A 21,524-nucleotide genomic window follows, 5' to 3' on the forward strand; every position below is an offset into this window, starting at 1 on the left:
CCCTGCATTTTATCTCAGATCCATCCAGCTTTTTATATAAAATATGGACTCTTAATTTAGGATCCCGTTAGGTGACAAATTAGTCTGAGAAGCTGATTCAGTTAGGACCTGTGCCAAAAGAGAAATGCATTTGCCACTTGAATCATCCTGGCAGGAAAGACAGAAGGATGTTAAATTCAGTATGGATCCCTAATAACCTAACATAGCTGAAGGAAAAAAAAACCCAGCTGGGTGGCTGGAAAGAAAGTGCTTTTTATTAACAGGCCTTAAGATGTGACATTCATACAACAGAAATAGACCCCTGTAACCCACGTAAGGAAAATGTGTTGGGAAAAAAGAGATGAAAATACATTCATTCAGAAAGAAAACTGAAATAGTGCCTAAGCATTTTTTTCCATGTCGCCCTGGTTTCTCTCAGGTTTTAGTTCTGTGAAGTTTCATCTTGCAAATGTCACCCCAATTTGTCATTCTTTAAAAGGCTGCTCTGTTTCAGCAGCAGCGTCTGCTGCCCCTCGTCAGGTGAGCGGGCCACTGAGCTGCTCCAGTTTCTTCATGTTCAAAATGGGAATATATTTGTCTTGCAGGGTGCTGCGAGCATGGTAATTATGTGTCATTAATATCTGCAAAGCTCTATAAAATCCTGAAAAGGAGGGTGCTGTGTAATACAGTTAATTATAGCTCAGAAACTCCTCTTTGCAGAGAGTTGGGCTGGATGAAGCTCTGGCCTCAATCACAACTCCTGGACTTTGGAGATGGCAAGGGTTTTTCCCCAGAAATTCAAACCCCCATTCCATCAAGGCTTTGGGATGTGAACATCTTACAGTAAAGTCTCACATTGTTTATGGTCTCCCAAAATCAGAGATCACAAAAAGCTATGATATGATGTACAGCAGTCCTTAAGGCCCTATGTTGCCTGTGGGTTGTACCTCCAGCGTAATTATCAGTGCTTCAGGCAGTTACAACTTTCTGTGAAAACTGCAGGCATCCTGTCAAAGACTGGCTCTAAGCAACCCCCCCCAGTGTCAGACAGAAAATCCATGGGGAAAACTGAAATAAAATCCAGATTTCTTGACTTGCACAATTTGACACTATCAGGCAGAAAATCCAGCAAGCAATCTCCAGATCTGAGGACCTCTGAGTCCAGGACTTTGGTTCAAGGAACCTCTGTCCCTTCACAGCTTATTCTTCAGCCTTATGGTCAAGCTCTACAGGGCAGGGAACTCCTTGCACTGATGGATTTGCCTGGATTTGACGGGATGCAATCATCTGCATGGACTTCCAGGACCTTGTTGCTAAGCAGAGAGTTGCAGGTTGGCCACTCTGTATTGGGACCAGCTGAAGAATTGCTCTGATCCCCTGCCACGTAGCCCCACATGCCCTCTGTGGGCTGGCCTGGCTGCATTGGAAATGTGCCATGTTGCTTGCACGAAGCATCTCCAAAGTTTATATATAGAAATAAATCAAGTGGCTTGCAAAGCCCAGACAGCGTAATGCCTGGGGAGGAAGGAGGGCTCCCAGCAGCACCAACAGCAGGAGCAGCACCTGTCTGCCAGCGCCAGCTCGGGGCTTTTCTCCTTTCCATGCTGTCTGGGGACAGAGGGAGGGACCAGGTAAGAGGATGAGTGGAAATTGGTGTGTACTCGGTGGAGGGGACATGCGTACTTTAAAAGACCCATGCTAATTAGTTAACAGGAGACGAGTGCAAGGAGATATTAGGGCAAGGCTGATCCCGTCCTGTGCCTGTCTCAGATGATCTGCCTCCTACCCCTGCTTTCTGTGGTCTTAGGTTTGCTCTCCAGGTTCTACTAGGAGCTGGGACAGAGATTTTCCAGGACATTAGGGGCAGTACATCTTCCCAATCTTGCTGGCTCTTTGCTTTTAAGGTGCCCCTCTCTCAATCTCTCAATTTCTTTTCCTTGCTTTGTTGTTTAAGGAGCACAGAGTACAGGGACAAGAGACAGCAGCAGACTGCAGAGCTGGAAGCAGAAAAGTTTCATCATCTCTCCTGTGTCACCGCACACGGATGTTGCTTTGCTTTGCCATGCATCTGTAATATCAACAGGCACAACTGGCCAGGTTTTGTTTCTGGTAATGCAGATCTAAATCCAGACACCATCCACCTCATAAAGCCAAAAGAGTTACTATTAATTAGATCAGCATGACTAAGATGAGAATCTGGGATTAGCTTCACATTCACCCCATCGGGAAGGAGATGGCACCGGAGTGGCTGTCTCTCCTTGCAAGCAGGCAGCCCGCAGGTCACTGCACGAGTCTTCTGCTCTTGACAGCAGTGTGCTGGGGATAGGACAAGGGAAAGTTATCATGCAGAGTCTTTCCCAGAGCAAAGTGGGGAACAACAGCCAGGATGAAATTAAACCAAAATATTAAGTTCTGAAGGGTGATGTGATCCCTCCCTGTTCCAAAAAGCAAGATTTTAAAAATCTGAACCAAATGTACCTAAGTGTGTGTGTGTATACAGAGAGACTTCTATACTAATCCTTATTTAGTACCTTTGCTATCAGAGATCCTATGGAAGAAGTATCAGTTAAAATACCGAAGGCCTAATTCTGCTCAGTGACACCGGCCAAGCCAGCATTCCTCCCGCAGGGCTGTGCTTGCGTGCCATCTTCGGTCCCTTTGCTGCATCTTACCAACAGCCTCTAAGATAATTAGCAGTCATCAGATGAGATCTAATTTTTAACAAACTTCTCCCTGCATGGGAGAGGGAGGGGAAAGCTTAGCGAATGGCAGTAAAAGTCAGTGTCAGGGAGTGACGACAGTTCCTTTTATCATCCTCTGAAGCACAGTGACATTACCAAGGATTTATTTACAGAAGCTGGTAGAAATAAGGGAGATGCTGTCAGCTCCTTACGGCAGAGACTGGTTTTAGTTATTGTTTTTCCTTTGTTTGCACAACACTTAGGCCAGTGGGGTTCCTGGTGCAAGAGGAAGCCTCCTGCTGCAGAACAAGTAACATCTGATGACAAGTGCTGGAACTGAGGCTCAGACATCGACTGAGGAGCAGAACTGGAGAAAGCAGGTCAGGATCCAGGAGACACCTAATCCAGCCTGACATCTGGGACCAGAGGGGCAGAAGGTGGGAGCGGGCTGCTGTAAGTGGCACGTGTGTCTCTGTGCATGGAGGGAGGCACAACACAGAGATCCTTCTTGCAACTCTGCTGCAGCATGGCTTACCGTTAATAAAATGGTACTGAGCAGAGCATGGTCAGTCATCTCTCCAAGGTGGCACATCGGCCAGCATTGTTTTAGCGGTCATTTGCTTTATAGTGGGATGCTCAGGAGCATCAGTGTTTGTTTTTAGTACAAGAGAGCATCACCTACAAATAGATCTGCCAAGCCTTGCTCTGGAAGTGCATGCAGGCAGCTCCCTGCAGCAGCAGGCAGCCAGAAGGGTTTTGCATCCCTGATTATCATACATTGCCCAGAAAGCTAATTTAGCGCAAGCTGCCCTTACCTCATCCATTAAATGTGCAAGTGAATTGACCTGCTCCTTGAATATAAAACATTCCTACAATTGCTGGCTGAGAGAAGGCATCAGCCCCTTACTCAATCAGCTCCCTTATCTCTACTTTACCAACCAGACTCTTAGAAAATCGATTATTTTTCAGCATTAATTCATGAGATGGATGTTAGCCAGAATTCTGTGATTGTACATATCCTAACAAGGACAAAAGCAGTTCCCACCTTTCAATTATATAATGGGCCCTTCCCAGGAACCTGGGGAGTAAGGGTTTCCATTTCAGTCAGAAAGGGTGTGATTAAGGCCCTCTTCAACTAGGCAGCTAAACTTAGACCATCAGTCCACGAAGGAAAAAGGACAACTTGTGAACAGCCTAGAACTAAGAGAAGAACAAACATTTTTTGAGTGCAAAAGAAGACCTATGTCATCTGCATTTTCTTTTGTTTTATAAGGCTTTTATATAAAAAAAAAATCTAGTCAAAATACATAAGTAATCACTGACAGATTTATATATATATGCCCAGGCTCTGCCTACTGTATTCTATCAGAGATCATCAGGAAAAAGGCCAGTGACCTCTGTGTTCAGGGAGCAAAACACACATACAGAACCTTGTCTGTTTTGTCCGACCCACTAGATGCGCTGTAGCTATTACCATGCATTAGCTCTCATCACATAAATTTACACACAAGCCATGACTGCTTCCTTTCAGGTCAGTGATAAAGCAGCTTTGGAGAAGCAGATTCGCAGCAGCAGATGTACCCTTGGGCCAAAGAATCGTTAAATTATCAGCATCAAGAAACCTACTGCAATGTGACTTGACAGTTGTATGGTACTAAAAAGAAGCTGTGTTTACTCTGGAGTTTTTAACCCTGGCTTACATTGAACTTTTTTTTTTTTCTTTTCTGAGTAATTTCCCATCATTGCTACCACATGGGTTCATTTCCATGGCAGACAGAAGAAAAGACAAGTCACTGCAGTTGTCAATAGCTGAATCAGCACCATCATCTCAGCAGGTCCTGCGGCCAGCAGGCTGATACCTGCTTCCCCCAGTGTCGTGGTTTAACCCCAGCCGGCAGCTCAGCACCACGCAGCTGCTTGCTCACTTCCCCCCCCTCCGCCCCGGTGGTATGGGGGAGAGAATCGGAAGGGTAAGAGTGAGAAAACTTGTGGGTTGAGATAAAGACAGTTTAATAGGGAAAGCAAAACCCGTGCACACAAGCAAAGCAAAGCAACGAATTAATTCCCCACTTCCATCGGTAGGCGGGTGTTCAGCCATCCCCAGGAAAGCAGGGCTCCATCCTGCGTAACAGTTACTTGGGAACACAAACACCATGACTTTGAACAATCCTCCCTCCTTCCTTCTTACCCCAGCTTTATTTGCTGAGCATGACGTCATATAGTATGGAATATCTCTTGGGTCAGCTGGGGTCAGCTGTCCTGGCTGTGTCCCCTCCAACTCCTTGTGCACCCCCAGCTACTCGCTGGTGGGGTGGTGTGAGGACCAGCAAAGGCCTTGGCTTTGTGTAAGCACTGCTCAGCAGTAACGAAAGCATCCCTGTGTTATCAACAGTGTTTTCAGCACAAATCCAAAACACAGCCCCGTACCAGCTACTATGAAGAAAATTAACTCTATCCCAGCCAAAACCAGCACACCTATCAATACAGGCAAGCAGGTGTGCAATTCAAAATCCTGGCTGTACCTAAGAGTAAAGTCAAGCACATAAGAAAGTACTAGGCTAAACGATTCTAAGGGTCCAGAAGTCCCACACCAACCGCACTCAGTGCTTTATAATCCTGCTCAATACTCGTGTGAGTCTGATCACCTTGCACACAACCAGCCCTCTGCTGCCACAGTCCTCCATGGCCTCCTCATAATAAGCAGTGCATATATGAAGAGCTTTAAACCTTGTTGGACAAAAAGTGGGAGAAATACAGGATTCATTTTGCTGTTGGGAGATTCAAGGCATGGAAATATCAATTAACCTGCCAGAGCACGCTGGGAAGCTGAGCTACATTGCCTGGGGGCCTGCCTCACGTTTTAAGAGAGATGATCTCTATTCCCATGGAACAGAACACGCTTACTGTTAGCTAGGGAAGTCCAGATGCCTATAGTCTGGCTTGCAAAGAGAAGAGCTTTAAATGACCAGGAAACAGCACAAAGATCTGAGCTTGCTTTATGAACCTAAAACACGCACTTGCCTGTAAGTGTAACATTCCCCCTCCGTATGACTCTGCTGCTCCATGGTCTCTAGGTGAGGAAAAATGAAGGGATTTTGTTTTATCTTCCCTGCTGGTGACTGGTAATGACCTGTGAATTGGTGTCATGTGTGGCCTTTCTTTTTGCAGGCTGTAAAACAATTAGACCTGTTCCTCAGTTATAGTTTTGCTCCTTGCATCTGGGAGGGTTTTTGTGTTTGCTGCTGGGGAACGCTGTGTATCTGGGAGTTGTAAAGATGTCTGTGGTTTTATTGCTAGATTTTTACAAACCTCAGGTTTGTATTTTTATTATGATTGCTGCTATGAGGATATTTTAAAAAAAATTGTGTTTCTCTTTGAGATTACATTTCACTCTGTTGATCTTTCTCCTGACATTTTAGGGAGTTGGGGGATACTGGCAAAACATGCAGAGTAAGCAAAGGAGGTCTCCTGCACCCCAAATCCTACCTTTACCGAACTGGGGAGGCACAGGATGTTTTCATTTATTAAATTAACATAGGCTTGGGCTAGTGTGAAGCAGCATCTGAACAGAGCAGGGCATGCTGTGATGTTAACAGCCCAAGACTATGCCATTTTCCCTCTCCCATCAGAGCTGCTGAATCTTTTCCCAGCTCTCCTTTTTGGTCATCAGAACCTTATATAAATACCCTGTTCTTGGGGTAATGGACAAATTGCACAGGTCTTTAACCATCACTGTTTCAAACCAGTTTTCAGACTGGCAGGATTGTATTTCAGATTGATTAAGCCAACGATATGCAAAGAGTAAATCTCTTCCTTCCCTCTCTTACCTGAGGCTAATGGTATAGTTGAGATGTAGAGATGCGCTGGCATTTGGCTGCTGTAGAACTGTATCAATTCTATGTTGTTACTAGTCAGGGGAACTCTAAAACCTCATCATCTTGCCTTGGAGATACAGAATTGGTTTCCATTAGCTTGCTGAAAAGACCAAAAAAGGCACGTAGGAACCTGCAGACATGAAACTTGTGGTCAGTCTTGGCTCATATCTTTTTATTGTGTTCACTTTCAAAGGAGTTCAAAGAACCTGGCAACTATTTAGGAGTTGGTGATAGACCTGTAAATTACACAGCAGTGTCCTGAAAAGAGCCAGCTTCAGTATTTGGAAAGAAGAAAGTTAAAGTCCATTTACTATATGAGCTGTTGCGAATACTCAGACCTTCTGATCGATAGGAAGAGGATAGGAACAGCTTAGAATAGGATATTTTTAGATGTTGGGAGTTATCCTGTATTATTTATTATCAGGGATGGTTTGGTCCAGGCACTGATAATGACAGTGCTGTAGTCACCGAGTCTTAGCCTTCAATAAAGTATTTATGGGTACCATTAAAATGCTGTTGCTTACGTCCTCAACAGATTTTGCAAGGATGAAATCTGAGATAACACTGGGATGAGAGGCTGCTTGACCAACTGACTGGAGCCTTTGGGGGGTCCTGGGTACTGGTTTTTCTTCTGGCTCTATCTGCTCTGTGACCTTTAGCAAGGCAGTTCCTTTCTCTCTGCTCACCTCCTGCATGGCTGGGACAGTCTCTGGCTGTACAAGTCCGCAGTGCCTGGAACAACAGGATGGAGATGTCGGTGAGGCTTCTTGGCAGCAGAGGGATGCCAGCAGCAGATAATCACCAACCTGAGTCATTGGGTTCGCATAAACAAAAAGCTGCTCCATCAGATACAGTCTGTGCCCTGGCCACCCCTTCTCTGGACCTTGCTGTGACACCCTGCTGACAGCAGATCTGTCCCTGGTGCACGTTCCTCCCTGGGCCTCCACGCACGCCTGGGGCATGAACAGAGCCAGGCTCCAGGGAACGTTTCTGAATAAAACCAGAGGAGATATAAGGCTTTGTATTTTGTTTTGTTTTTTTCCATATGGGGTATGGTGGTTTGGCATCTATCAAGTGAACAGATTAAGAACAGATGGGGAAAGATGTGAAACCCCATTGATCTCTGAGGGATTATTTCAGAAACACAGAGAACAAACGCATGCTGGATTCTGGCCCCTGCTCTTACGTCCTTTCTGCAGGCACTGCCCAAAATGTGCTTCGTGCTGGGGAAGAGCTCCTCTGCTCCTGTGCCTTGGGCACCTCTGATCTTTTGCCCCTCTGGTGCAGCTGCCCCCATTCCAGTCTCCATCATCTCAGGCTGTACCTGGGTTGTACCGGGGGACCCACTTGGGGTTCCCCCCCCCCCCCAGCAAGGGGCTGCAAGGAGAAGGGCTGCACCCTGCCCTGCACCCACAGCCCGAAGGCACAGAGACCCTGACCCCCTTCCTTTGTCCATGCCGTGGGCTGCAAGCAGCCAGCTTGTAGCTCTGTTTCACATTTGGCTTATTTTCTGTCTTTAAAACAAGGTCAGGTCACAAACTCCACATAACACATCTCTACTCCAATGCAGTCCTTAGCCAGGGTATCACCACATGCATTTTTTGCTTGCAGCCAGCAGAGGACACTTGTTTTCTTTGCAAAGAGTTTGCCCTGCACTTGGATACAACAAAGTAAAAGCAGAAAAGATTCAGGGTCTGGCCACACGTGGGCACTGGAACAGCAAGAGATGGGCCTGTCCCAGGCTGCTCTCCAGCCCCAGGGCTCTGGTGATGCCTTTTTCCTTAGCCTTTCAAGTTTGAGATGTGCCTGCAACACACTGTAAACCCAGCAAGCTGGCTGCGCCGGGGTCCCTGGGATGTGTAAGTCCTCTCTAGGGTTTGTAACCCCCCCAGATGTGGTATTACTATGCTTTGCTTTGGAGCAAATAACTCCATGGGTGGCAGGAGGACGTGGGCTGACTTGGCATGGTGGGTGCTGGTAGCAGCACAGACTTCTGTACACAATGCAAAACCTTGGCAAACATTAAATTACCGAGCTTGAACTGAGCTCTCTGTTGCAAGGCTGTGTAAGCAAATGAGCTTCAATCTGGATCAGATGTTTAACTGCAGACTTGGTACCTTTGAGATTCAGATAGTGCTCAAGAGAGCATATTGAAGCCAAGGCAGGACTAATGCCTGACCTCCACAGCCTGTTTGGCTGCTCTGATGGCCTGCAGGAACATTAAAGTTCCCCCAGTATTTGGCTGTGTGGCCCTGGGGGCCCTGAGCAGAACAAGCCAGGGTTGGAGCCCACAGCCCCACTGCTGCTAACATGTAGGTTGTGAGCAGTTTTGTGGGAGTGGATCGGCAGGACGAGAGGCACGCTGGGCTCTTGGGCGCCCTGTGCAGCTTAGCCCTCTTTGAGGGAGCCTCTCTGCCACATGTGGCTCACAACCCTGTGCTAATCTTTATACTGCAAGACTTGACTGCAGGACAGCAAAATAAGGCCCTTAACCTGCAAATGGCTAAGCCTATAAACTGCCCCGCTTCCTTCACGGGCTGGGCTTGCCTGTGCTGTTAAGCAAGGGCACGGATGTTTGCAGGGCAAGATCTGATTGTATTAAGTTTTGCACTGACCTGAGCGTCCATCTGTAAATGTGCTGCTCCTGCTTTTCTTTTTCAGGCCAGCCCTGTTAGCATTTGCAGGGGTTGTCTCTGGGGAGAAGGGCACTTGAAAAGGCTGGTTTTGTTTACACTAACATTTTTTAATCGTGGGTTACTTTTCGTTTAAGGGTTGCTACTGGCTTTCCCCACCTCATGTTTTCTTTCTGATGATTTATGGGAAGGGAACATCCACATGTTTTCCTTCTGATGATTTATGGGAAGGGAACCAACAAAAGGAGAAAGAATAAAAGTTAAACCTCTGTGGAGAGCCCAAGAAGCGTGCAGGTCACCTTTGAAACTGCGCTATGTAAAATCATCGCAGTTACATCTAACCAGTAAGCATTTACATCTTTAAATCATCTGCTTTAGGGACTTGGGGACCCATACAGAGAAAATGGAGTCAGAATAGTTTAAAGCTATGTACACTATGTTTTTGCTTCCAGAAATAAACACATACCTCAGGTTCTGAATGATGCAGTGGGAGATGCCCATGGTGCCTAGATAAGTCTGCATTTTGGTCAACTGTGCTATGCCTTCCCCTTCTGACTGTCCTCTGTATTGGAGGGAAATACGGACTTTACTCCTGGCCCACAGACGAAATCTTGGTCTTAAACGAGCGATCAAGCATGATACCTGGAGCTGTAAAGGCAACAAAGACAAATGTGCAGAAAAACATAAAGAAGTCATGGAGAAAGTACTCCTGTCTTTCACCACAAATGGGCCTCAATATAGCTCTCCTGAGAAATATGTGAAAAACGTGGAGCCTTCCAGGCATGGAAGCAGCACTCTGTGGGCTGCGTGGTGCTGGAGCTGAGCCTGAACATGGCCTGTGGACTCTGCACCTCACCTGGGGCTCCCATGTCTACCCAGGCTCTCGCTAGCATTGCAGGAATAACCAGAGCTACAAGCAACCAGGCTCCTTCACCTCCCATTGATCCCAGGCTGCCTGTAACTGGGACCAGCTGTAGGAGAGGACCCAGGAGGTCCTACCCAGCTCTACAATAAAAACTGTCTCCATCCCAGAACCAGCACAAGCCAAATCTCTGGCACAACAACTTGAGGGATACATTTCCAGCACAGTGGAGCCAGTGCTCATGGTAGCTGAAGTGCCCCGCTAATCAGCGGGAAGGTGAGGTGCAGCAGACATACAGGCGAACCTTGGGTCCATAACATAGGCCAGACCCTGATCCAGCCATAAAAGTCCCACGTTAGTCTTTAAAGATTTGTTAGCTGGAATTAAGCAGCTTTCTGGTCCCTTTTTGGTCACATCAGCTACATGTAACAATCCCTCCTAGCCCATTAACAAAAAGAGCTGGCAAGCCTAGATTTGATGACTGTCTAAACAATATGAAGAGGTGGTGATTTGCCGGTGATGTGTAAAAACAGGCAACAAATCAGCTGGCAACATGCACTGGACTGAAATGAAATCAAAGCAAAAGACAGATGACTTTGAATGGGCTCCAAAGGTCACAGAGAAACAAGCAAAAACTGATAAAGTTCACAGGAAAACAGAGCAAGCAGAAGGAGCGCTGCATCTTCTTGGCACTAGGAGCTGTTGGCATCTGACTTGCAACAAATGTATTTATGAGTTAAAAAAAAAATTATCTGGAGGGAGGCTGGAGGCGTAAAAAAGAAAATTAACTGATGCATATAAGCCTGCGTGTTATAGCACTGGGCAGAGCATGCAGAAACCATGGTGCTGGGAAAGGTTGAGTTGCAGTGGAGCTTCGATGCTGCAGGGATGGTGACGCTGGAGGCAGGCTCCAGTGGTGGCTGTCCCTCATGGTGGGTGCAATGGGTTACAGCTGCAGGACTGTAACCGTGCCCCATCAGTCCTTCACGCTGTCCCAACTATTCATTAGTCACCTCCTTCACACCATACAGCCTGCTCAAGAGGATGGCTATTGTGTAAGAGATTAACACAGAAGAAACAGCTCCAGCATTAGAGCTCAGAGGCCAATCAATGGTCCTTGCATAAAGCAAGATATAACCACTAATAAGAAAAAAGCAAAAAAGAGCCTTTGCATTGAGGACACAAAAAAGCAGTGCACCAAAGTCATCGGAAAAAGCACTCTCAGCTCAGTGCAAGGAACTCAGAAGCCACGAACAGCAGGGCAACCTACCCATGGGGGCATGCCTAAGCAGAAGGAGGATATGAGTGTAAGTTGGTATTTTCCTAATTAGAGGATCTGCTTAGCTATGTTATGTTCCATGCAATATCATTGAAACAAGTTTTTATCTTTTGGCAGTTTGGTTGGTACAGCATTTAATTAGGTCTGCAGCTTGGGGCTGGTAGCAAATGCTTTTCAGACACCTAACAGGTATAAAATAGGCAGAAAAAGTGCCAGGTATCGGATTCTCTCTTGGCCTTTAGCAAGGACAGAATCCAGCCCCCATAGTACGTCCTATGCATTTTCCTTAGTATTGCATTAGGAAGCAGCTGTAGTCGGCTTGGAGCCACCAAGCCCAGAGAAATAGGAAACACATAAGGGAATGGTTTACACCAGTTCCTTCCAGTGCTGTGACAGGAAGAGTTCAAATCAGCGTGTGGGTCACAAGCTGCCATCAGTCCCTTAGGGATTTGAGCTCTTGTGGGCATCAACTTCCTGCAGCAGCAATCCTCGACCTGGACATCAGAGAAACACAGTCCACGTGCCAAATCAAGAGCTTCTGATTGCCCCCAGCTAATGGCACTGGACTTTTGGGACCCATGGCAGAGACCTTCATGACAATCCAGCCTCAGACCTGTTAGAAATGGCTTGCTTTTGTCATGCAAAAAAATCCTGCACCCTCCAAGCCCCTGCATGCCCCCTGCCATGGGGTTGCGGGGGATACACAAGCTTCATGTGGGGGAGGGACTGGCTCAGTGCTGTCTGGTTTGGGTGGAGGAGTGGGTGGCGGGTGATGCCATTTCCAATTCCTAGCAGGAATCTGGATGCGTCTGTGCTGGGAAATTGCAAAATCGTACATTGTGCTAATTAATGCCAAACAGGAGGGCTTTGAATATACATCATCAGAATAACCTTTAGCAACCACTAGATGCCTTCCATCCATGAGTATCTCATAAAAAGCATTTATATTTATTACGTGGCAATGGAAATACATCTCAAGAGCAAACTGCCCAGTGTAATCATAATGGCAAGTTAGGATTAAATTGTCTAGCATGCACAGAATGAAACACCACTCCATTCATTCATGCTCCGGGAGTGCTATTTTCACCACTGGCAGCTCCTGCTGCACTAACTAAAATACTTCTGATCCAGTCCAACAAGTTTTTTTTCCAGGTTTGCTTCTCCACAGTGAAACCACAGACTGTGCTATATGGAAAGGTCTGAGCCTTGAAAAGTCTAGAGTTACTGTAGGTTGCAGCGGTTGGATTTGATCCTAAAACAATGAAACCAAATGTGAAAAAGACACAGATGGCTGTCGCCTCTGTGCCATTTGGAGTGGTTTTTGGTTTCTAGCCAGTCAGCCCCATGCCACAGTTATGCAAATAAAGGCAGCAAAGTTCGATGCAGTGGTATATGCATCTCTAACAGACTGGGGCATGAGGGATAAAATAGCTGAGTGTTTTTGAAGAGGGCAAAAAGATCATCAGACCAGCTTGAAGGACAGAGGATTTAAGGACACAAGGTGAAACCTTGTCTTCACTTAAGGAAAAGGAGCCTTTGCGATGGCTTTTGATGCACCTGGATACCTGTGTGCTCGTGGGCACGTAGAAGACTGATAAAGCCTGAAAGCCCTCCTCCTCTGTGGTCCTTGGCCCTGGGGGAGGTGGTTGCTTGTCCTGTCTATGTAACGTCAACTCCTTGGGGTGCAGGCACTTGCGTGGAGTTCAGCCCTGCTAGGCTAACAACTAAGAGCAATGAGAGGCAGAAAAGGGAAGAGCGTGATGAGAAGAGGAATGAGAAGCAGCCATGGGAAAATAGTTTAAATTGCCTTGACTGAGGGTGCACCGCCAAGGTCTAGACCTTGAATTCAGCATGGTGTAAGGGGATGCGAACAAAACTGCATCCTCTGATTCGAGAGCTGGATTTAGCCCTGTGGTGAACTTCAAGAAGAAACAAATGGGTAGGACTGGGCTGCAGTCCTATGCTAAAAATGCTGTTCTCCAGTGAGACACCAGTAACAGAGCAGATCTTGATCTCTGATAATTAAACTCCTAATCAACCCCTTTTTAAAACTGCCCAATGATTCCCTTCTCAATCTCTTGTGAGGATGGGGAGGCTTAGAAATGTAATACAATTCTGTGGTTGAGTTAAACATGAGGCAGGTTTCAGACTATGTTTTACTAGAACCAGATGAATTTCTAAGCTCAAAATCCAGCATACAGAATGCTGATTAAGTTTGATCTGGTGACCATCTGTCCTTGTGTTTGTAGTATGAGTAGCTAAATGAAATTCTGGAAAAAAAGGGTTATCTTAAATACACACAGGATAAAGCAAATTGAAGAAAGCCCCATTTACTGTTGCTATGTGAATCTTCTCAGCAAGAGGGGAAGATTAGGCTTGTCTGAAGTTACATATGCTCAAGTTCACTTTTTCTGACTCTTAGAAGCTGAAACATCAATCTGTAAGTTTTGCTTTAAGTGCACCTTGTGAATTTTCCTTTAACTGCACACTAAATCCAAGCAGACAATAGATTGAGTTCTGTTAGTGAGAAATGTTTCACTGTCAGAGCAAGTCAGTGTCCTGGAAGGTGTAAATTGGTGCAGCTCAATGCAATTTCCCACCCCTTCCAACTCAACTTGGGCCAGTAATCACCAAAAATTGCGCTCCCACCCTTCATCCTTATATCTATCTATGTATCTATCCATCTTTTTACTTAGAGCAAGTGAACACAGTTACATTATGAGTATTAGCTCAATAAGCAACCAAAGGTCATCAAAGAGCAGAGGTGATGGCTGCCAGACTTTTGTCCAATCATAATGGAAATTTGCTGGAGAAAAGAACAGTAGGAGAAGTGATGGCATAACATAATGCCCTCCTTTGAAGAGAGCCAGCTAAGAGGCTGGGCCCATTGGCAGATGGAATAGGGAAGAAGAGAAAGTATTGGGAAAGGCAGAAAAATAGCACTGTGGGGATCACAAATACAGAAACAGAGACAGTGCTTGTAAGGCTTGCTAACGGAAATGGTTTCTAATGTGCAAAGGCACCAACTTCTGGTCCCCAAGCACCATCTCATGCCACTGGCTTCGTGTGAAGAACCACAGGGAACACAAAACAAAAACAAATTCAGTCTGTGTCCTTTGCCAGTTTTCCCCAGCTGCCTGAGGGACTTTGCTCTTTGAAACGGAGGGTATCTGTTCTTTAAAAGGAGTTGTTCACATGTCAGCAAGTCAGTCTGCGTACCAAAGGAAAGATGCCGAGGATGGCTGCAGGGCTTGGGCTGGGGTGCAGGACAGCAACACAAGAGGAGGCTGCTCAGCAATAACCACAACAAAAATGACTGGCTAAGATTTGGGGAGCGCCTTGGGTGTGGGAAGCTCTCTGCTACTAAGGGAGCTGCCTGTTCCAGGCTTTCCCACTGCTTACCCTGAGCCTGACTGCTTGATCTCCAAGTAAAAGGGAAAAGTCTGCAACTGTGATGCTTTTCTGGGGAAAGAGAGCGCCACAAGAAGTCCCTTGAGGGGCATGAAAGGACTTTGGCATGAAGAGCCAAGCAGATGTGTTTGAAACTCCATGTGTATTGGCTTGTCTGCCCTGGTGACTCCCTGCTACCACAGGCACAGCCTCCTGCCTGTATTAATAGTCACATTAGGTGCTCATTTCCAATGGCCACGAGGGAGGTTGTATAGACAGTACCTGTGCAAATGCATCTAGCTTTGATAAAATCCTGCTGTTAGTGTTCAAAGTCTCCAGCTGACACAAGAAAACCCAATCATTAGGATCCTTTCTACCTCAAACAACCCTAGGAAAAGAGCACATTGTTTGGACGTCACTGGGCTACATCTATGCTTTTTACATGGCCTTTTTCTTTGCATTTTCTTTTTCTTTCTGAAGTTTAGAGACGCTTGTTTTTCTTGCTAATTCTTTCCTCCCGGGTGCTGATAGGGATCTTTGTAACATGAGGCCAGCTGGAAGAAATTCAAACTGCTTTCTAAATGTTGTTATGATAGAGTGTGGGGGACGTGTCTTTGAAGCTGCCAGGCTCAAGAGATGTCCCTGATTCAGGAGAAGCAAGAAGCAATTAAGTTCTTTTTCTGGAACAAGACTGGAACCCCTACCTGTGAAAACACAAGCCACTTGCTGCTGTCACCCCCCACCAACCTCTAGGGAAAAGAAAACTTAGGTAGATGTTATTTAGTTGGTGTTTCTGCATCCTGGGAGTACAAGGACTTTGGGCAGAGCCACCTCCTGGTACAAGGGAGACTGCAGTCTGACTGTTCAAGCAAATAGCCCAGTTCAAGTGTATTTGTGCTTCATAGCTCAAATTAAGCCCTATATTAAACCAGGAGAAGGAACAAAAGAGTCCCCTCCCTCTGCCTTCTCGCTTCAAAAAATGGTAAATATTTTAAAGAATCTGTTGCTGGCAAATGTGTGAGGCAAGTCAAGGCAATAACCCTGTGGCAGGACACAGGAATTGGGAAGGTTTTCATGGGGGAGACATTGGGGAGACACATGGGAGATCTTTTTTAGTTCCTTTCCTTCTGATTGTTCTTTTTCGCTGCACTGATCCTGCTGTACCTGCATGAATCCCTGCACCTCCACGACACTGCTGTGGTCAGTGGAACAGGGGCTGTCCCGTGATTAACACAAGTCCTGCATGGGACAGAAAGGAGGTGATGGGCGCCATGGCCCTACCTGGCATCTCTCCTATGCCATCTGCTCCTGCTCTGGTCCCTCACTGGTGGGTGCTTCTCAGTTGCCATTATTCAAAGTTGATTAAAAAGGGACTGTGGAAAGAGAACAGGGGCAAGTCCCACTCCCTGCTCACACAGGTAGCCCTCCTTACATTCAGTGAGCTGATACACTTTGTCTCCCTGACTGGGTCAAAAACGTGCTTGTTTAAGGGAAAGTTGAAATCCTGGCCTCGTGCCTGGAAACTTCAGGTGCTCAGGCACAAAGCAGGGGCTTGCACTGCCTAAATACAGCCCTGCCTGCTAGAAGAACTGTTTGATTGCTCCATCTCTTTCTCTTGTCAAGGAAGACTTGTCTCTCACTCTCTCCTTCCCAGCCCTTTCTGCAGCCTGGGGAATGAGTCTACATCGGTTCTGTGGGAGATGGTTCCAGCACCTTGGCAGAGATAAAGGCGGCAGACTTCCTCCAGGGAAGAGATATTCAGCCTATTCAGCCTCATGCTTATATTACTGCTTCAGTCCTAGTTCAACTCCAATGTGTAGGGGAAAAGAAAAAAGAAAAAAAAAAAAAAAAAAAAAAAAGGCTTTCCTCAGAGCCAGACTTTCAGAAAAGCCCTGCTGTTTATTGAGTGGTGGCCCCTTTGAAAATCTGGCTTCAGTCATGGCTACTGAGCCCTTACAAGTTTCTTCTTCAGAGGAGAAGCAACTTGATGGGACTCTGGCATGGTGGGAGACTGACAAGCCCTCACAAAAGACATTTGTAATGTGTGGGGCCTGGGAAGCAAAACGAAGAGACAGCCAACAGCCCCAAGGAAGTGGAAGGGAAGAAGCTGCACATGGTCTCTCTATCTGCAGAGAAGAATCCAGGTCTGCTCGGTTTCACCTCCCTCCCCCATCTTCCCTTTGTAGAAGTTTCCTGTGCAGACAGTTTCTATAGGCATTTCCTGCGAAGGTTGCACAGCCAAAGTTGCATTTTTTTTAAACCGCACTTCGCAAAGTTAAAGGGGGGGTGTGTGTGGAGCACTGAAGTATAATATGGATGCAACTTTATCTGCACAGACAAAGTGTAAGCAAGTTACCAGCCAACTCTAACAGACTACATCAAATCATACAATCTCTTAAAACATGCAGTGGCAAAAGCATCATCCTGCCTGTCTGGAGCCGGCCTCGCTCGAGCTTTGCAGGGCTCTGCTCCCTCAGCTCCATTGTGCCCTGCTTTCCCCAGCGTGCGAATCAAAAACCCAGAGCAAGGAAAAGCAGATGCCTCTGGCAACCTCCTGGCCCTGGGTGCTGCAACAGCTTTACCCTGTGCTTCCACATCCTCCTCTCTCCATCCACCTGCTTGCTCTTGCCTTTTCCATGATGCTAGGAGCATTTTGGAGCAGGAACGGTCTGTTTTACGTGCCTGTGCGTGTAGCAGTTTTTGTAAAGGGGCCCTGTTTCCTGGCTGAGGGCTCTGAGCACTCCCATATCTACATCTGCGTAGGACATTACAATTCTCTGCCTTGGGAAGAGATAGCGCATGGCCATTTTCCCTCCTCTAAGGCTATGGGGAGGCAATAGCCTGCAATGGGGATGTAATCACTTTGCCACGGGTGCGCTGCCTGTGGCAAAGCCCTGGGAAGGGCTCCCTTTGTTGGACGATTTTAGGGTAGGCATACAGCTCTGAGGAATGAGGAATCCCTGCTCCTGCCCTGCAGGAGGAAGAGGCGCTGGGACACCATCACTAGGAACATCTAATTGCTATAAATAATGGCAGCTGCAAGTAGAGAAATCAGACAATCAGCTTTGGCTCTGTCCTGTTTCTCTTGGCTCCACAGATGAACAGAACTAGGGTGATTTTTGACAAATCTAGTGCCAAGGCAAGGCAGGCAGGTTTGTAAAAGAAAAAGACTGCTCTTGACCATCCAATCTCCAGTACACATACTGCTTTCCAAGGGTCAAGTACAGGGAAAGAGCTTCAGAGGACTTGAAGTCCATGAGGACCCCACATGAGAACTGACGCCAGGTTGGCCCAAAGGATGCAGCCGAGATCTGCCAGCTAATTATTTCGTTAGTTATTTTAAAAAACTGACTCAGCTAGGGATGATCCCACCCAACAGTGGCACCTGTAATTAATACAATGCACAGAACAGGACAAGTATCCCAGATAAGATCCAGGGATAGCATTCATGTTGCTCTCCCTGATCCAGCCTCTTGAGACAAGTGAAAACACAGAGCAGCAGCCCAGGTTGGGATGCCCACGGGTAAATCAAAGGGAGTGTCCTGGCAAGAACATTAGCAAATGAACATGTCCTAAGAACACCGAGGAACCAACAGGGATGGAACCACCCTGTCCCGAGCATCCATCTCCCCCGAAATCACAGCGTGCTGAGTGGTCCTCAGCCCCACGTGGGCTGTAGTCCAGTGGCTGTAACCCTTCCTTCCCATCCCAGAGCGAGCGAGTGCCCAGTGAATCTCATTCCTCTAACTCTGGCAAACCTCGGCACCAGGAACGCGGAGCAGCCTGCAGAGTTGCCACCCTCAAAACCCAAAGTACAAAACGTGTTTCAGAATAAAGGCAGCTCAAGCGGTGTCAGCTCTGCTTGTGTTTGTTTCTATGGAAAATTGTTACTTTAATGTGAGTCATGGGAGTAATTAAGAGATAAATAGCAGCACTGCAGTTCATCAACATGCTGGTGCCATTGCAAAAGCAAAGGGAAGCGTACACATTCCTACGGAGACACAAATCCAGCCAGGGTGCTGGCAAAATAACTGTTCCCATCCTTTGGGCTTTGGCAGTCTCCTCTGATCTTAGTCAGGCTGGTGTCGATCTGGAATAGCCCTGCTGATGTGATTTACTGGAGAATCAGTGAGGTTGGTTCAATTTAAGTCAGGACGCACAAGACGGAGGGACCAGTGCCGGAACCCAACATCATAAAATGGTGGAAGCTCAGATGGCTGTTGTTTGTTTAACTTGACAGTAAAGAAGAACATATTGTACCTTTGCCAATTTTTCTTTTTTCTTTTTTTTTTTTTTTTCCTTTAGGATGTGCTGAACAAAAAGAAGAGCTTGCAGACATTCCCCATAAAAGCACTGAGCTAAATGGCAACTGTGACAGTAATGTTTTACCCCTGCATGATCACCAGGACTGCGCTATACCAGGCAGAGGCGATGCAGGAGCAGGGAGCTGAGCTACGCTTGAGCAGGAGGTCTGAGAGCGGAATCTGATGCGGAAGGCAAGAGTAAGAGGAGGAAGAGGGATTCACTCATTAGGGACCACTGATGCTTTTGAAGCAGGCTTCTATGCCTGAAGCACTCTGCCATGCCCTAAAGTGATGTTTCTCTGAAGGCACAGAAAACAACGCAGCAAGGCAGGAAACAGGGCATGGAGATGAGCGGGGTGATGGCAGTACTGCGTTGCTGCAAAACAGGCCAGTGTGGATGGAGTTTGGAGATAGAATGGCTCCTGGAAGGGGCACTGGCACTTGCCAGGTGTAAGAGGGAGCCTCTATCCTGGCCATTTGGCTAAGACAGCACCTTTCCAGGCTGACCCAAAGACTGCAGCAAGTGCGTTCAAGTCAGACCTCCTGCCAAATAATCAATGGTTTGGAAAATATTTACTAGAACCCTCTTGGTGCTTCTGGACACATCTCCCTGGCGCAAAGGAGCACCATTTGGGCATGGCCATTTAACATGTCTCCAGGGCTCCAGAGTGCTGGTGCTCAGCAGATTGTACTGTCCTGCAAGAGATGCCTGCAGCCTCCATTCCTTCTGTCCCCACATACAGCACCACCAGCCCCTCAGGGCTCCTTGGGGGGGGGGGGGGGGGGGGGGGGGGGCGCACTGGCAGCTGCTGTGGAGGGAAAACTGAGGAAAGACTTGAAGAGTACTGCGTGCCAGGAGCGCTCTGTATTTGCACCTGTCCATGTGGAAAGACTGTTTCTCAGCTGAAATCCATACCACGGCCCCTTCCTTTATATTTCTTTCTCCTTAGTCTTTGCAGATGATTTCAAGCAATGCAGTTTTCCACTTTCTAATAAGCAATTTAAATGCTAAAGGGCAGCTCCTCTGCTGAAGGCAACTGAAGCCAAGGGAGCTGTGACAGTTTATGCCAGCTGAAGCTTTGCCTTTAAGTAAATGTTTTAAACTTTCCACTAAGGAGACTAAAATAAGCCATAGCATGAAACATTAAGAGCAAAGAATGAACTCTGGAGACCAGAGGGATTTGGGAAATGAAATGAGATCCATCTTGCTGGCACATTTTTTCCTCTTGTCTATTTTTGGAATTTAAAAAATTCCCCCAGATTTGTCTTTTACAGACCAGCCTTTTGTTCAGCGACCAGCGTTGAGCAGCCTCCCGTTTCACACAGAGCAGGTGAGCTTTGGCAAGCCAACATGCAAAATACAGAGCTGGAAACTATTAATATCTTTTACTGCCAGAGTATGGCAGGGCCTGGCACAGGTGCTATTTGTTTTCTTTAACAGGCTTTTCGGCTAAGCAACCAGCCACCAAATACTAGACGAACAAAAAGATTTCTAGTTAGTGAGCAAGTTGTGATCAACCTGACTTCTCCAGAATGCCGTGATGCCTGCCACGACCAGGTGGAATTACAGGGGGAATTACAGCAGGGGTTTGACCACGCGGCTGTGCTAGGTGTATTTATACGACCGAGTGGGACGCAGCCTGGTTCTGCTCATCGGACTCTAGACAGACTCAGGAAACCTGGGCTCTAACTCCTGGCTGTGGTATTAACTTTTGAGGGGACCTCAGCATGTCACTTAAAGCCCAATTCTCCAGTTGGCTTGCAACCTACATTTTCCACTGACTTTAAATGGAGCAGGGGATCTTTGTTGCCTATGAAAGTTGAGCCTCCAAACACTTCAGTCTTGCCATGTTTAAAACAAGGAGAATATTTTGAGATCAATGGATAAGAACACCTGCAAGCGCTAATACCTATGTACCCTGCCAAGATACTGGGAGATTAAACAAATATTTTAAAGGGCTGTAAGATCTTATGAGGCAGGTATGGGGCTGTTTAGTATGTCCAGGATATATTTTTCTCCCTCCTTTTATTTTTTTCCACAAATGGGAGAACTCAAACTGAGAGAAGGACTATGACACGTGTCCTCCTTTTTTTTTTTTTTTTTTTTTGTTGCAGCCATGCTGAGACTCAGTGGAGGGACTTTAAACTGAAGACAAAGAGCACATCTGATGGTGCCCTAAGATTTGGTGTGAATATAACCAAAGACATAGCTGAAAAAGTAAATAATTTTGGGAATTCTTTGGCTGGCTGCATAGGCTACCATGCCAAACAGGATGTCATGAAGTTGATAAGGGTTCAGAAAAGATTTGCCCTGTAGTGGGAAACTCCATCCACTCAGTTTGGGGTAGTAAATTTTAAGGAAGATAATAAACTAAGTGAAGTGTGTGCAAAGAGAATAAAATGAATGATAAAGAGGTTTTGAGAACATGACCTGCAAGGAAAGGTGGAAGGAAGTGAATTTGTTTAGTCTAGAAGAGAGATGAATGAGGGGAACATGATAATGATTTTCCAATATTTGCAA

At 46.5% G+C, this 21,524-nt stretch overlaps 1 protein-coding gene across 1 annotated transcript in view; it reads right to left on the minus strand.

The window, feature by feature from the left end:
* The window catches only part of CCDC92 (coiled-coil domain containing 92), a 75,522-nt gene that overhangs the window by 22,426 nt on the left and 31,572 nt on the right, over positions 1–21,524 (minus strand). The window contains exons 3-4 of the mRNA XM_075769947.1: positions 9,635–9,816; positions 6,488–6,665 (exon numbers count right to left, since the gene is read on the minus strand). The gene's annotated coding sequence lies outside the window, so the exon portion shown is untranslated. The remainder of the gene's footprint in view (positions 1–6,487; positions 6,666–9,634; positions 9,817–21,524) is intronic.

Source organism: Balearica regulorum, chromosome 17 (assembly GCF_011004875.1).
Source record: "Balearica regulorum gibbericeps isolate bBalReg1 chromosome 17, bBalReg1.pri, whole genome shotgun sequence".
Classification (NCBI taxonomy): domain Eukaryota; kingdom Metazoa; phylum Chordata; class Aves; order Gruiformes; family Gruidae; genus Balearica; species Balearica regulorum.